The sequence below is a fragment of the Zonotrichia leucophrys genome, chromosome 4 (genome assembly GCF_028769735.1).
Source record: "Zonotrichia leucophrys gambelii isolate GWCS_2022_RI chromosome 4, RI_Zleu_2.0, whole genome shotgun sequence".
NCBI classification, from domain to species: domain Eukaryota; kingdom Metazoa; phylum Chordata; class Aves; order Passeriformes; family Passerellidae; genus Zonotrichia; species Zonotrichia leucophrys.
This window is the reverse complement of record NC_088173.1, coordinates 15,570,019-15,587,088: the sequence shown is the minus strand read 5'-3', so window position 1 is coordinate 15,587,088 and position 17,070 is coordinate 15,570,019. Positions and strand designations below refer to the sequence as shown.

The following is a 17,070-nucleotide window of genomic DNA, read 5'->3' as shown; positions in this document are numbered from 1 at the left end:
CAAAATTCATCATGAAAATACCACTTGATGCTTTCCTTAGAAACTAATTGCTTGGAAAATACTTCACTATCATTATGAAGTACAATGCACTCTCCTACTTCTTTCCAGAAACAGAAATTAAATAGATATTGAACACTTTCTTTTTTTTCTCTCACTACTAGCAATTTAGTTTTCTTAAAATTTTAATGGTATCATTTTTATATATATAAGGAGATATCCTCTTTCTTCCTGCCTAATATAATTCGATGTACATGTTATGTCCTTAGCTAAGCCAGAAATTGTTCCTTGGTCTCACTTCCACTGTCCTTCATAGCTTCTAGTTCAAATCAAATATATTTTCCTGCCTACAATTTACACTATGATATTATATATGTGTTTTTTCCAGCTGTGTTCTTGTATTGTTTCCCAATAAAGTTGGGGTTTTAGAAGCTTCTTTCCTCAATCATGGTACACTGGCTATTTGGCTGGCTACTAAGCTTCCTCTTCGTTAATTTCCCTTTTAGTCACAATCTCATATCTATTTACACTTAATCTCCAACATGTTTAACTTTTAGAAATTAACCTCTTTCAAGAATCACTTCTCCACATTAATGTTAAGGACCTTCCACTCTTTACCAACAGTAAGTATGAGCAACTTACAAACACTGGTCCAATAGTAACCGTAAACTTTCATTACAATGATTAATTCATCTTTACATCACCCAACAAAGTCCAAAGATAAATAAATGCATATATAGTATCTAGTTATATATCTCCTAAATTTAATTTCCCAATAGTAATTCAATCTTTCTTAAGAATGAATGAAAATAATTAAATAAAATAAAATTAAAGAAATCATATATTTTAGATTTAGAAGAGAAATAGTTTAATCACATATTTTTTTCCCCATAGCTATAAACAAATTGTCTATATACCACATTTCAGTTAACGAAAATGGGTACATGCAGAAATAATTGAAGACTAGGCAGTTGATGACTAAGGGATTACTAGGATTAGAAAAAGAAAGTTGTTTTCAATATCCTGATTAAAATATTATACAATACAGTTCTTCTATGTGGCAATCTAGTAACTTCACTATATATATATATATATATATATATATATATATATGTATGTATGTATGGGTCGTGTATATAAATAATTCTGCAAACATTTCATTTTAGCTGCTATTTGTCTATTTGTCTGTGCACACTGGAACAATACAGACCATATGTCTGAAAAACATACTAGTTTCAGATCCAACAGTCTAACGGTGCTGAATGCAACAAAACTGTGATTTCATCCCTTTATATGAAGCCAACAGGTACACTAATTTCAGAAAAATAACCAAAATAAACTAAAATGAAAATCATAACATTTATTTGAAATGTGGTAGAAAACCAAACATTTTCTTTTCTATTTATAAATGTCCAATATCTATCATTGTATCAAAATTCCAGCAGCGAAATGTATGACTTCAGACAAGTAATTTTAATATTTAAGTTCTCTTTCAGATACCTCTGTTATAGATGAGCTTTCATCTCTAAATTTTGCTTGTTAACATAAGCCCTCCCTATTACAGTGACAGACAGTTTCCATTGCAACTTCTGGAATTCATGCATTCATAATCCTTTGAAGACTTGCTGATGACTTTTTCTAAGAGTGCTTTTTTCTAAAGTAGGTGTAGTTTTGTAAGGCACTCAGGAGGGACACTGCAATTCCAGTACGAGTTGTAGAAGGTGTTCCAACACCATGTAACAGCAGACAGACTGGACCAAATCAAAGACATTTCTCATTCAATAACCCTCCCTGTCAAAAAGCTTTTGGCCATGTAAGGTGAAGTCTAAGGGTAGACAAGCATATAATGATTATTTGCTTGAAAAACTCAACATCTGGAATCACAAGGGTAAAAACAGAGTTTGGGTCAAAGGTGTTGCCTATGTTTTCATATCCTTGACTGTATTCCTTCCTAAGAATATTTAAGCACAGTTAAACTGTCAGCATTCATTACATATATATATATATACATATATATATATTTGAATATATATATTCAAATTGCAACAAATCCCTATCACTTTCAATTATTTCCCTATTTCAGAGGTTTAGAAAGGTTGTCTTCATATTTTCCTAGATGTTTACATCAATTAATCTGAGGTTCCCTGCTTAACAGTGTCTATACTTATATATATAGGGTGTGGCCCCTTATATGCCTTTGTCAGTGACACGTAGGACAGTAGGACTGAGGGCACCCTTAGCAAGTTTGCTGACAGCACCGAACTCTGTGGTGCAGTTGGCACACTGCAGGGAAGGGATGCACTGGGGGACCTGGGCGGGCTCCAGACATGGGACTCTGCAAACCTCATGGAGTTCAGCAAAGCCAAGTGCAACACTGTGTGTGTGTGGGCAATCCCAGGCATGAATACGGGCTGGACAGGGAAGGGATTGAGAGCAGCCCTGAAGAGAAGGACTTGGGGGCATGGGTGGATGAGAAGATTGACATGAGCCAACAAATGTGCACTTGCACCCCAAAAAGCCAAACGTGTCCTGGGCTGCACCAAAAGCAGCATGGCTGGCAGATGAGGGAGGGGATTCTGCCCCTCTACTCTGCTTTCCTGAGATACCACTTGGAATCCATCCAATTCTCTGGGATCCCACATAAGGAAGACATGTTACAGTGAGTCCAGAGAGGCTACCAAGATGATTAGACGTATGGAGCCCCTGTCCTATGAGGACAGTGTGAGATACTTGGGGTTGTTCAGCCTGGAGAAGATTCCAGGAAGACCTTACAACAGCCTTCCAGTACCTAAAGAGGGCGTGCAAAGGAGACGGATAGGGACTTTTTACAAGGGCATATAGTTTTAGGGCAAAAGAGAATGGCTTTAATCAGAAAGAGGGCAGGTTTAGAAAAGACATTAGGAAGAAACTCTTTACTGTGAGGATGATGAGGCATTGGAACAGGTTGCCCATACAAGTTGCAGCTGACTGGTTCCTGAAAATGCTCAAGACTAGACTAAATAGGGCTTTGAGCAATCTGGTCTAGTGGAAGGTATCCCTGCCCATGGCAGGGATGGGGATGGAACTAAGTGGTCTTTAAGATCCATTCCAACTCAAACCACTACATGATTCTATGATATCTCAAACAACATCAGTAGAACATTTATAATGCAATGCACATCAGTTTCAACTTCAGACATGTTTTGCAGCAGTAGGCTACCCATCAACATGCTCATAAACTCATCAGTTTGGGAACTTTTTTGATTTGAAAAAAAACAGCTCTGGCCTGGGCAGCACTATCCTCTGGACAAATGCCAGAGGATTATGACAATTACAATATATTGCAGTGAATGGTATTCAAGCATCCTCAAAATATACAAAAAAAGTACTCTTTGCAGCTTCCTTTTTGATGTACACAAAAATTTGCCAGTGCATCTGACACAGATAAGAAGGTCTTCCTGGCTGCTGACGGACACTGGTGACACCTGGGGCCACACACAACTGGAGTTACAATAATAATGATGGTCCATGTGATATCCCTATCTTTTATAGAACAGAATCATAGAATATATCGCATTAGAAGGGACCCATCAGGATCATCAAGTCCAACCCCCTGTTCCTAAACTACAACTAAAACTGAAACTGTAAGACTTACAAGCATCATTAAGATGCTCCTTGAACTCTGACACGGTGGGTACCATGACCACTTCCTGGGGAAGCTTCTTCCAGTGATGACTGTGGTCTCAGCAAAAAACCTTTTCCTAATGTCCAACCCGAACTTCCCCTGACACAGCTTCATTCCATTTGCTTATGTCCTACTGCTTGTCAACAGAGAGAGATCAGCACCTGCCTCTCCAGTGTGCCCCTTTAGGAAGCTGTAGGCTGGGATGAGGTCAGAAGTTGATTTCATAGTCACCAGAACAGAAACAGGCAATTCCCACCACCAAAGGCAGCTGCTCTTTTTTATCTAGAAGCCATTGACCTGACCCTGTGGCTGTATTTTTCCTTAGAAGAAGAATTTTTCCCCTAACCAAACAGGGAAAGCAAGAAGTGGTCAGACCCTGAACTCATTATACAAATATATTCATATCACCTCAGCTTAAAGGTTTAATTCACAGGGAAGCAAATCATCTTCCAACAGAGGAGCCTTTTCTTAAAAGGTTACAGATTTTATTTATTTTATCCAGTAGTTTGGTGTTTTTCCTGACTACATACCTGTTTATTGGCATCCATTTTCTTTAAAATATAAAACATTAGCACACCACTGATCACTTTTATATATTTGGTTTTGTTTATATAAACTGGAGAACAGTCCAAAGACTGAATTCTCTAGTAACCCTTTCACAGGGTAAGGTAAATACCATGCACTGATTATTGTGCCTGGAAAAGGGAGAATTCGTGTCTTTTCTTGAGTTTGAAATGCTCACAGTAGCAAAATATTTCAAATTCTGGCTAGCTGAAAAACATATTCATTAAATCTTTATAAGACTGTAATAACTAAGTAAGATTTCATATTAAATGTTATCTATCCATAAATTTAACATGCAGTCATGTAGAATTCTTGAGTCTTTGTAACACGGCAACATGTGACTTTTAAATAAAGTTTAAACTGCCCAATCTATTTTTGCTAGTTTACTTACAGTTTTTTCTGACATATTTATAAATTGTGATCAAAAGTATTTCAGCTACCTGAAAAAAAAAATTGAAAAAAGGAGTGGAAACTTGCTTGTACACATGTGAAAGAAAAATCCATCTTTTTTTGTAAAAAGCGTCCTACACAGATAACATGGCCAAGGGCAAAAAAATACATGTTTTGTAGAAACTTCTTACTGACTAACTGTCTCTCTTGATATTTAACTAGAACTTGGTCATATTTAACTAATTTGAAAATATTAACACAAACACTTAATTTTCTGCTGAGATTGTCAGATGGATTTCTGAAAAACAACATACTTCATGGGATGTGTATCAGTAGCCACATGCACTTTAAAGAGTCCAAACAAAACCCAGGCCATTATAAGAGAAAATAAAGAAAGATACTTTTAAGGTTGTATCAGTGTGTGTGGCTGGCAGCTGGGGGGCTGCTTTTATTTTTTTTTAAGTAGTCTCAATTTGAAGCTCTTTAAAACTCCAAAATGCCAAGTGTGAGATCACAGGGATTTAAGTGATGAAAGAAGCCAATGAAGGCAAGTAAACAACACAAGATGAAATTTTAGGAAACTAAAATTTTATAGCTTTGTCTTCCTTTTTCCTGTTTTTATTCCTTTTCTTATGCCTGCTTTTCTTTTGTTGTTCATTCCTTTACATCTTACATATTTTTCAGTTTCCAGAACACAGAACAATATTCTGCTTGAATAATTCCAGTGATCAGTTATTATACTAAGTAGCCACCAAAACTGATTATTAGCTTGACTTAGTCAAATCAAAGTTCTTTTAAGGTGTATCCAGCAGCCTAATGAATTAATTTCCATGGCAGCAGACATAATAGGCTAGTATAGGATCAATTTTGTTATGGACATTACATACTGCTTCTTTTACTTGGAATCTCTATAAAAATAAAAAGAGTCTTGGTTTACATATAATGGTTTTTAAGACCTGTGTAACAGTTGAAATTTCACATGGTGCATTACAGTCTGTGTCAGACTAAATTTAACTGACATCACTCAGTGTCTTCTCACTGATGTGCACAACTGACATTACAGGCCCTTCATTAATGAAACAGCACCTTCATTAACCTCCCGTATTTTGAAAATGTAGTAGTTTATTCCAGTCAAAGACACGCTGCACTCCTCTGAACAAACACTTGCTGAACACAGAGTTTACAGATTAAAATAAAAGGTGGTCAACTTTTTAAATACTTCTCACTAAACGTTACCTCAAGTGGGTGGCATTCTTTCAGGCACGGAGCGCATCTGTCATTTGCATTTCATTGACCTTGAAGCTTACTGGTTAGAGATGAAACTTCACCTATTCAAAGCAGCCTGTTTAAAATATTCAAATAGATTTTTTTAAGTGCATTTCACTTTTTAATTTCCTACTGTTCTCCTTCCATTGAGAAAGCAGTGCCTGAACCCAAAGGGATTTCCACATCTAGCTTTCATGCTTTTTGTTGCTATGTGGCAGTGACCGCTAGATTGGCAAATAGAATAATTGCCTTTGAGAGATTTCTTTAAGGATGTTAAGAGCATGAACTTCACTCTTTTTAAGTAGCTTCTTAAATAAATGCTTCAAAACAAAGTCAACTATTGATCCAATTCTTTGAATAAGAAGTTCTCCCCATTTGACAATAGCATTTACTACTGAAGACAAAATGTACATTAATCTTTCTAGTTTATAGTCTTCAGTTGACAAAGGTAGAATTACAGAGTTGCAGCACAAAGAAAGATTTGTACCGTCTGTTTGAAATGACGAATCTACATAAATTCATGGACTGACTTAAAAGCAATCTTTACATCTCTATGTCTTGTCACCTGAACAGAAATAGGAGCATAATTTATGATTTCTTTCCTAGTAATATTATTGACTAACTCTTTATTTTCTAAGCACATTTTTATTTCCTTGTTTGTTTATTGTAGTGATGATTTGGTGGGATTTTTTTGTTGGTTTGTTTTTGTTTATTTTTTCCCTGGAAGTGAAAAAGAACATCCAGAATGCCTGTTTACTGCCAGGAGAGCAGGGTGGCAATTTTAGCCAGAAGAAACCAACCAACCAGATAACACACAGACCCACCCCCACAACTCCCATATACCGTTCCCAAATATTTTGAAGAGTTTGTAACAACTTCACAGATTTTACACTTCTGTTGCCTTCCACTGGCATATCTACTTTCTAAAAGGAGAGAGATGGAAGAGAAGACAAGAATGTCAATATTCTGTCTGTCACGTGTGTGTATAGCAGTATAAAAACAGCCACTGTGGGACAGTAGTATTTTTTCCACTGTCAGCTACAACGAGAAACTGAGCTAGGACAGATACTGCAGGAGCAGTGAAAGGAATCCTTCTGGAGTCTTACCTTCCCAGCTTTTAATTTATGTTTCCTTTCCTTAAAATAACCAGAGCGGTGTTCTTGGCCCTAAGGAATGCACAGGTGAGACCTACTCTGTTGCTCGAGTTGCATGTGGATTTAGGAGACGGGGGAGAAAAAGGGCAACAAGCCAGCAAACAAAGGTTCAGCTCTGATAAGACACAGGCAAAATAAAGCTCGCGCTGCCACTGATCACGCATAAGCTTGAGGAAAACGAAAAAGCGCTGCACACAAAGTACACTGCGGCTTGCGAGTCTAGGGTCTCCTTGAAAGCAAGCTGCGTGCAACGCTGCCAGAGACACACGTACGTAAACACACATACAGAGGCACTTACAAGCCCCGGCTCTGCCAGGATGCGCACACCGCGAGCGCAGCATCCCCTCCTGCGCCCCCGCTCCCGCCCGGGGCCGCCGGGCGCACGTTCCGGGGGCCGCCGCTGCCGCACCGCGGCCGAGCCGCTCCCGCCGCACCGCGGCCGCCGGAGCTCCCCAGGGGCGAGGGCCGCAAAACAGCGCCGGAGGGGCCCCCTGGCTCTTCGCGGCAGCAGCCCGGTACACGCGGGCTGCCCTCTGCCCGGCCCCGATCACCAGCCATCCCCTGCCCGGCCGCCCTGTCCCTGCGCTGACTAGCAGGATCACCCGGCCGCCCTGTCCCTGCGGTGACCAGCAGGATCGCCCTCCCGCCCCCGCTGCCCGGTGCGGAGGACCGGGCATCCGGGAGCATCTCCCGCCCGCTCTCCGCTATCTGCGGGCAGCGGTGCGGCGGCTGCCCCGCTCCCGCCCGCCTCCGCTCCCGCCTCCCCGCGGCGCGCCCGCCCCTCGCCCGGCACCCGGCGCTGCCGCCGGCCGCAGAGCAGCCCGGCCGCGCTGTGCGCCGCGCTGGGACCGGCGCTGTCTGCGCGGCGTGAGGGAGGGGAGGGAAGGCCGGGGAGGGGGGAGGGATAGGGGAAGTGAAAGGGAAGGGGGGTGTGTGGAAGGGGAGGAGGGGAAGGAGGGGGGAGAAATCAAATAAATAAATAACCTCCGCACCAATAAGAGAGGCAGCGGCTGCCGAGAAGGCTGGGATCGGATGGGAGAGGTCCTTCTTGGGCTCTATTTGTTTGTTTGTGACTGGAGCTGCAAAGTTCAGAGCCAAACGTGTTGCTTGCCGGCGGCGGCGGCCGCCCCGCTTCACCTGCTCCGCTGACGGGTGCCTGCCCGGGGCGGCCCCGCTGCTCTGCGGGCCTTCTGCCCGGCATCCTGCTTGCTACTGGGGCCGACGGACGGCAGAGGAGCGCGGGGCTCCGTCCCTCGCCTGCCCGCCTTCCCCTCCGCGCCTGCCGGAGAGCAACGGACAGGTGAGTGCTTCTTTGCCGCACTTCTGCCCAGCCCGGCGCGGAGGGTGCCTCCGCTCCGTAGTCACCTGTCACTGCAGGAGCTGCTCATTTATCAAACTTTGCCTCCTGTCGGCTCCCGCACCCCCCTGTCTTGCCTTTCGCGGGAGGGCGAGCGCTCGGGGTTAATTGGTTTTGCGCAGAGGGAAGCCGCGGGGGGCGGGAAAGGGGGGTCCCACTCTGCAGAGCCCGGCTCAGCCTTGTCGGCAGAGCGGGTTTGTCCGAGCCGCTCGGCTCTGCTGCCGGGGCCGCTGTCCCCGCGCGAGTTGGCGGCGCGGTGCCCGGCGAAGCGAAGTTGGTTTTTGCCCTGCAGGGAGCCCGCGGGGCCCGTGCAACAGGCACCGTCCTGCGGAGGGAGGGCGGAGGGCGCCGCTCCCGCCGGCGTGGGGCTCCTGGCGGCCGCGAGCAGACGTGTGCCCTTTTAGGTAATCCCGCTTTGTTTCCAACACCTCCAGGGGTTTGCCTTGCGGGGAGCCTGTGCCGTGAGGCTGCTTGTGAGCGCCTGCAGCAGCCCCCGGAGGCACGCCTCCTCTGAGGAAGGAGAGAAAGTTGCCGATGCTCTAGGGGACGGGTGCGGTGTTTCCACCCAGCTGCGCGGAAGATGCACGCAGGGGCGCCGGGCGGCTTTGCCCACCCCGCGGTGGCGGCGCGGCGGGGAAGGCAGCGAGCGAGGGAGCGGGTGGGTGCTGCGGGGCGCGGGTGCCCGGCAGGTGGAGCCGTGGGGAGCGGCGGCGGCGATGGTTTATCTGGGCTGAGGCAGGGAGGCGAGCGGAGCCCGGAGGCGCGGTGAGAGGCGGCCCAGTGGCCCCGGAGCCGCTGCGCAGCGGCCGGAGCGCGTCCTTCAGGGGGATGCGGGGAGCGGGGAGCGCTGGCGGTGCGCGCCTGCTGCGGGCGCTGCAGGTGGACGCGGTGCCCTGCGGTGTTAGCGTTACCCCTGGTCACACGCGTATTTTTTTCTATCTACGTTCTATTTGTCACTGAGTATTGGAGAAGATCAAATTCGAGGGATATTCTGTCTCAATTACCAGAGAATGTATAAAAGTGTAATTGCTAAAATTATTCAATAGTGGCTAACAATTAAAAGATTATCCCAGTACTCTGCAGCTAGCAAGGAACAGACTGTACTAATTGGATAGTTAATGGCATTTAAATGGGCCGGTTTTCTTAAAATAGGAAGCTCCACTCTTCTAAGGAGCCGAGTAAAGTGTTAGAATGTTAAATAATTGTATTACAGTGATGGTAACTCTTCTGCAAGAGCTTAGGGTGTTAGCTTGGCCAGCAGCACTGGGACAGCCTTTGCCCAATGCTAGAGCATTGGTTAAGAGTAGGCTGGATTTTCATCGCTTTTCCTTTAATAGCTAAATATAGCTAAATGGTGTAGAAACATGCGTGAAACAAACCAAAGGGCTGGCAATATTTTACATATTGTCCAGTGAAATCTGCTTCCATCTTCAACTGACATCATTTGGCTGAATTGATAATTGAACTTGAATTTTACGCTACTAACCACTTAATACTTGAATTCTATGTCTCTTTGTGCCACTTACACTGATCAGAAAAAATTGCTGTTTAATATTGTGGAGACTGGGTATGGGATGGTGTAACAACACTTTTCTTGTAATCCATTTATAACTAAACAGCTAAAGTGTCTGTTTTTGATTTTTTAATAATAATATTCCAGGTTAAACACTTTACTTCAGTAATAAAGTGACAGGTAAATCAACTTAGTGCAGCTAAACTGTATTTTCAGAACTCTTGGTTCTTCACGTTTCTCGTGTTTCTTGCACAACTTGAAAATGTTCTGTGAGAAACTCATACAATGACTGCATAAACTTGTTGCATTTTGTTGTGAAAGTTTTCTTAATGTAATAAAGTTGACATAACAAGAAGCAACACAATGTAATCTTACATTTGCGGTTTTTTTTTTTTTTCCAGAGACAAAATGTTTTCCATTATCTTAATCAAAGACATATACTTAAGGAAAGTGCCAGAAATTGAATTTAATAAGAGATTAACTTCACAAATTAAATAGGATATTCTATATTAAGAGGTGCTGTAGAGAATAGCACATAATTAAAATTGTCAAGTATGTCTGGACTTTTGTATACCTATGCTTTATTCAGTCCATCATGACTTTTTATTACCAATATAGATTTGTGCCTCTTTTGAGGTGTAAAAATGCATAAAGAAGCTCCTGAAATGCTGGCCTAAATACTGAAAGGGCTTGGAGTGTGTGTCTCCCAAGTCAGTGAAAAAGGTGAGCTTCACAGAAGTTACATTCATAATTGTGAAACTAATTTATTTTCTTCTTGTCTTGGGTGCTGTAGCTGTCACTTGGAAATGTTTTTCTGTTGTATCCCAGCCTTGCTCTTTTCACTATTATAGATACATTTCTCAAAGACTTCTTTATTCTTGCACACCAAAGTATTCAAACATTTCTTATGAGTATTGCTGCTGACTTCTGAACCTCAATTCCAGTCTATGCTGTCCAAATGAGTGTTTCTGAAAAATCAGAACAATAGAACTTCTGGATTTTTCCTCAGTTCCTGTAAAAATGTTAGTTTAAATGAAGATGGTGTTTAATGTTAAAATTGGATTTCCTCCAGAACAAAAGTATGACTTTGCACACAGCTGATAAATAGATAGCTGAATGTTTTATCAGAGATTTACAAAAATTGATGTCTTGACATCTGGATTTGTTATGTGTCTTTAATAAAACAAAATGCGTGAAAAAATGCTGTAGAGGGGTTTTTTTGAGGGGGAAACCCCCACAACTCTGAGACAAAAGGGATATTAAAAAGTATTCTCCATGAAATTCCGGATAGTATAGTGCTGGGTGGGGGGGAGGTTATTTGTTTATTTTCCGCAGATTGTATTAAAATGATAACAGCATATGTTTTACAAGAAAATTAACTCTGCTTTTAAAATCCTTCTAGTGAAACAAAGACATGTTTCTTCTGGATACCATGTAGATACTTTCCCCTGATCTTTTCCTTCGAATCTATGCAAGAAGGTTCCCTAGCATTATTAAGCATATTCTTTTGTATTGCTTCCAATTTGTAGCACTTGAAATCTTTCTTTCACCCTACCATTTGTTATACTAATGTTAAACTTACTGTCCTTGCTACAATGAAAGTTCCATTCTGCTCTTCTGACACTGCCTAAAAAACGCATACCAGAGTTTTATGGACAGTTTCTAGAAATGTTGTATTTACTAAACTGAAAATTCCAGATGGATAAACCTGAAAATTTTAATCCTGGAAAATTCAGTTTTAACACTGGGGGAAAGGGAGAGAAGTCCGTAAATCCTGTCTAATTACCATACATTGCTTGTTAAATGAGGAATGTCGGCTCCTGGGCATGCCTCTGTCATAACAGTAAAATACCCTGTGGTTGACTTGGAAGCTACACCTGCAACTCATACCAGGTAAAACACATATTTAAGAAACAAGCAAAATGTTTGTTGATGCATAAAGGTGAAGGGTCTGTGAAATTCAGTATCTGAGAAATTTCTAGTGTAGTTTAATAATAATAATAATAACCTGTGGTGGATACTGGAATAAGAGTTCTGGAAGCCATACTTATGGGGATTTTTAAAATATGTTTTCTTTACATATGCTGAGATTTTTTTTCTGTTATTTTACTTCATTAAAGGCAACAATTGAAGTTATGAACTAAAACATTCTATAGGCTTAGGCGAGTCACAGTTTGCAAATTATCAGAATGACTAAAGCATTAAATTATGCTTGTATTTGTGCAATAAAGATAATTTCATACAAAACTTAACTTGCAGCTCTGTTAAGTCATGAATATGTTCTCACTTTTGAAATTGTAGTCTTTTATTCAGGTCTGTAAAGAAACCAAGCCTTACATGTGGACCCATTAATTCTGGACTATGATTTCAGGAATTTAATGATGGATAGCCAAGAACTAGGTTTTTTGAAGACTAGCATTTTATCAAATGCTAGTCTTCAAAACAGAGGCAACTGTTCTTCATTTAACACACACATGCACTGTTACATATCTGAAAATGCTTATGTAAGCTTTCTGTGTGGAAAACAGTGTTATTTAATTATCTTAGCAAGAGACACTATCTGCTTTAAAAATTTCTTTAGAGATTTCTTTTATCTAGCGCCTTCTACCCCAAGTAACTTGGACTCCATCTAATAAAAAAATACGACAGATTTTGCAAAGATTGTTTTAAAACACATGAAGTGTTTTTTATTTTAGCATGTAGAAAGATCAGCATGGAATATTTGCAAATACTTTTCCTCTAGAAACTCAAATATAGTCAAAGATAATTTAGTTTTGTTGATTCAGATTTTAACTGTGAAGTATTGCATGAAAGAAGCTCTGCTTGAGAGCTCTGGTGACATCTAGAACTCTTGAGAATGTCTCTTCTAATAGCTGCTAAATGTTCCAGTGTTAATTAGGCAGTAATGTAAATTGATTCAAATGTTACAACAGCGTAATGTTCTCCTGTTGATTAGAAGTTCTATGCCTAAGCAAACATACTTTCAGCAAACAGGAATATTTTAACTTTGCCTGTTCAACGGGAAGCATTTCTGCAGAAGTCCTAAATAGTGCCCTATAAGATGCCCAGAGATATCTGGTCATAATATTTCTGTTTTAGCAATCTGATAAGAGCAGCATCTCTTTCTCTTCATGGAATGAATGCAAGGACAGTTTAAGGAAATCTGTGGAGTCACACACTTGGTGGCTCTCTGCTACAGTCCTAGTCCATACCAATACCTAAGGCCAGTTGAAGCTTTTACTTCCTCCAAGGGTCAGAGAAAGCAAGAACAGTGAGCTGCATTCCAGAGTATGGCAGTGTGGCTGACAGTGCAGATCTGCAGAGGGCAGATGGGCAGCCATCTCAGTGTGTGTCATCTGGACCTCTGTGGAATAGCTGGAGTAGGAGCATTTTGAACACAGGGGGAAGTTGCTCTTCCCTCCAGATGGACACCTACGCATTGACAGTTCTGTGTGTGTAGGAGTCATCCTATCTCTAAAGCGGTGTTAAAAATCAAATTGATTTCATCTCTGAAGAAATATATGGTGGGACATCATTCTGGCTGAGGCACTGCTCCCACACCTGCTCTACCTTTGTATTGTAAGCCTGTTCTCCTTGGGACAGGGAAACACTGAGATGTAGCCTTAATGATGTTCAAAAGAACTTCAGCTGTTTCCAAGGGCAAGGAGCAGGGCGCAGTCAGGAGAAGACAGCCAGCCAGAAAGGATTGAGGTTGTATTTATCCACTTTTGGAGCAAGTTGGGTGAGGAAGAAAGGATGAAGTATGTGGTAATTGACAGTGGATATTGCCCATGGGTCACAGCAGGAGTGAAGCTTGTTGAAGTTTAGACTGAAGCACCACCAACTCAGCTCTGAAAGACATAATTCCACTTTATGGTAGACTGACCATTATCTATATGATTTCAGATGAAATAATTTGAACTGCTAGCAAAATTATCAGAAATTGCGCTGATTTATGAGTGAGAAAACCCATTGAAAACTTGTTCTTGCAGATGCTACATGCATGTTTAATCTGATGATGAGGCCTGCTTCTATTTTTAGGATTACAACTTTATATAACAGGAGATATGAAGCATAATCTTAGTGAAAGCAAAGTCTGTTCCATGCTTTTCTTTTTGGAAAAAATACTGTTTTCATTTTGGTGGATGTCTGCAGTAAGTCCCACCTCAGCAACCGTATAAAATACTGTTTCAGTTACATGCTAACCCCTGTAAATCATTGGGGTATAGCTTGTTCTTGGACAGCAGAGATTACTAACCCTAATTTTAGACTGAAATAAAGGTCTGTATTCAAGGAACATACAAGTCCTACCACCACAATTTTTAAGTATTTCTAACTATTTCCTACAGTGAAAGGGATAAAATAGATGGATGAGAATTGAAATGGACTAGCTGATGGTCTAAGGGGAAATCAAGCTTTGAAGTTAAGAGGCGGTAGTCAGTAGAGATTCATACTATTTTTTTGAATTTCAGCAAATCTGCTCATTTAGGGTGCAGGCACAGGATAGCCTGTGAATTAGCTACCATGGGTAAGAAGGTACTGTCCATTCACTTAAAAGATACTGCTAATTTAATTGGATTTTTAGCTACCTTTCAGACTAAACTGCAAATGTATTCCTATTCCATTTCAGTAGGAAGTAAAATATGTTCATTTGCAGTTGCAAAACTAATTAATTTTACTTCACTTTGCAAGAGATTTACTGTGGCTTATGTGGCCCTGGGAAAAAGAATTGTAGATTGTTGTAAAGTGTTCAAGAATGAAGATTTTACTTTATGTTTTCCTTAAAGACTGACTAGTTAGGGTTGACTTCAGCAATAGCTAGGATTAGCTGCACTGAGGCTAGAATAAGGGTCAGGTGTTACCACCCTTCCTTAGCCTCACTGTTGAATACTTGTAACTTAGTATTTTCTCAGATATGCTTTCTGATTTGCCATGCAAAAACGTGGGGAAGAAACTAGAGAAAGAGAATGAGAAGAGATTGCATGAGACTGATTGGCAAACTAGCACCAGCTGTTGAAGCAATCAAGGGAGAAGACAAATAGTTATTCTTTATTAGGAAGTGAAGGAGTGAGGATTGGATTTAATCTAAAGAAGAAAAGGAGGGGTGGTAAGAAGAGAGCAGAGAGGGCTTTAAAATACCACCTTGGCAGTTTTTGGGGCAAAGAGGTTAGTCACCAAGGGAAGGGAGTGAGTGGAAAGTTTGGATTTCTTTTTTAAAATTATTTTCATTAAAAAATCCTCTTAGTTTGTTGAGTTGTTTTTTTTGTTTTTTTGGTTTTTTTTTTGAGCAAGACGTAAGTTTGGTATAAAGATTGTCTCTTGAAGACCTTGTGATAACCTCCTAGAGGAGATGCAGTGAATGTCCTAAACACTATGAGGCTTCTTTAGGTTTAAGCTAGGTGAGGGAGAGCTACTCTTTATATGTACAATTTGCCTTATGCTGCTGTGTAAGTTTTGTGTTCTTGGAGAAGAGCTTTTAGTAATTTCTGCAATTTTCTGCCCTTGTTTCTTTTTTAAAGTCTTTCATCTACTGTCTTTTTCTCTGTCTGCTTTCTTTACCCTGGGACTGAAGAACATGAGCATCAGAAGATAAAACTGACCTAAACTGAAAACTCCCTGAACCAGTAGAATTGACTGGTGCTGTGATCACACTCAATTTCACACTGCTGCTAGTGTCATGTAGAGTAATATTGTGAATGATTCTGTCAATTTTTGGTTCAGCTACTAGTTGTCATAATAGTTGAGATACAGAGAGACTATCTATCTTTAGGCAGTGAATGAGAAATTTATTAGTGAAAGAAAAACTTATTTAATTTTCCAAAGCTTTTTTTCCTCATTATAAAACTTTCACATGGAATGTTTTCTTTTCCTGACTGAATATCTGCATCTGATTTTCAAAAACTGTACATGGCATTTGAAACCTTGATTCTATATGTATTTTTCTTGATGGAAAAGTTAAGTTCTTCAAATGATTTGACTCTTTATTTCTGTTCTCTAACAGCCTTTGCAGTTGAATTAGAGGACTAAACACACAGTCAACTGATCTAAAATTAGTAATTCTGAGGTACAAAAAGCCCAAAAAAATCCAAAAACCCCCTGAAACATTTTCAACCACATTGAATTACCTCAGTGTCTCCAGTTAGTTTTGCTGGTGCAGAGTAGGGGTGAAGATGGAATCTGCTTTAGCCACAATTGTCATTAGAAGAAAGACTTGTGGCACTCCTGCCTCATGCTTGGTATTATTCATATTCTGTAATCAGAAGGTTTTGTGATAGCTTCATAATTGTTTTTATTTTATCTGCTGTCTTCTTCCATAAAACCTAGAGACGTAGTCTGAGAGCAGGACAGGATTCTTGTTCTATATGGCATGTGCATTTAATGAGTACAGAGTCTGCTATATCCTTCTGTTGGACATAAGATTCCCCTGTCTTGGCAAAATATACGCATTTATGTAAGTAGAAATCTAATAAAACATGTAACAATATTTTTTGCTTTTTGGAACCTTAGAAAATGTAGTTAACATTTAAGCTTTCTCACTTTTATCTTGGATTTGGGTTTTGGTTTTTTTTCACTCACCCATGCACCATTCTACCACCTGTTTCGTATGTGGAATTTTATGGCTTTCAGATCATGTACTGAGGATCCTATTTGCTATTTGTGTATAAATAGCTTGGTATAGAATAAGCAGTGTGCAGCTAGCTATTGTAATTTTTTGCTACAGAAATTTTCTATTGCCTGTTTCTTTACTAGAATGACTTTTCTCCAGCCAGCCAACAGGTCTTCCCTCTTGGTCTTCTGTTTTGGTTGCACCTTTTTCTCTGATGTGACTGTATTCCTGCTATTATTGTAGCTATCTGCATTGATAACTTGTAATTGAATTCACTGTGGTTGGCTCTGAGTGCTGTATCCTGATCTTTGTGAACTGAGTGGCTGTCTTTTTTTCTGTGCCTTTGTCTGACTCTGTCATTGCCCTTAACCTCCCCATAGAAATACTCCTAAGTTGGTATTTCGGGAGCCAAATCTGAGTCTCAGGCAATCTTTTTTGTGAATAACCTGTAAATCTGGAAAAGGATTTATTGAGAAACCTGTGTGGCAGCTCTTCTTTCTTAAGTTTCTCACAGAAGGAATAAATCATGAGGAAAAGATGAGGAAACTAGGTGATGTT

At 40.8% G+C, this 17,070-nt stretch overlaps 1 protein-coding gene across 27 annotated transcripts in view; it reads left to right on the top strand.

Moving 5' to 3' along the window:
• Positions 1–7,950: 7,950 nt before the first annotated feature.
• The window catches only part of TENM3 (teneurin transmembrane protein 3), a 1,296,489-nt gene continuing 1,287,369 nt past the window's right edge, over positions 7,951–17,070 (top strand). For 20 of the 27 annotated variants that reach the window (XM_064710586.1, XM_064710592.1, XM_064710587.1 and 17 more), the window contains exon 1: positions 7,951–8,335. The gene's annotated coding sequence lies outside the window, so the exon portion shown is untranslated. The remainder of the gene's footprint in view (positions 8,336–17,070) is intronic. The other 7 variants (XM_064710620.1, XM_064710619.1, XM_064710618.1 and 4 more) reach the window with 1 other exon arrangement.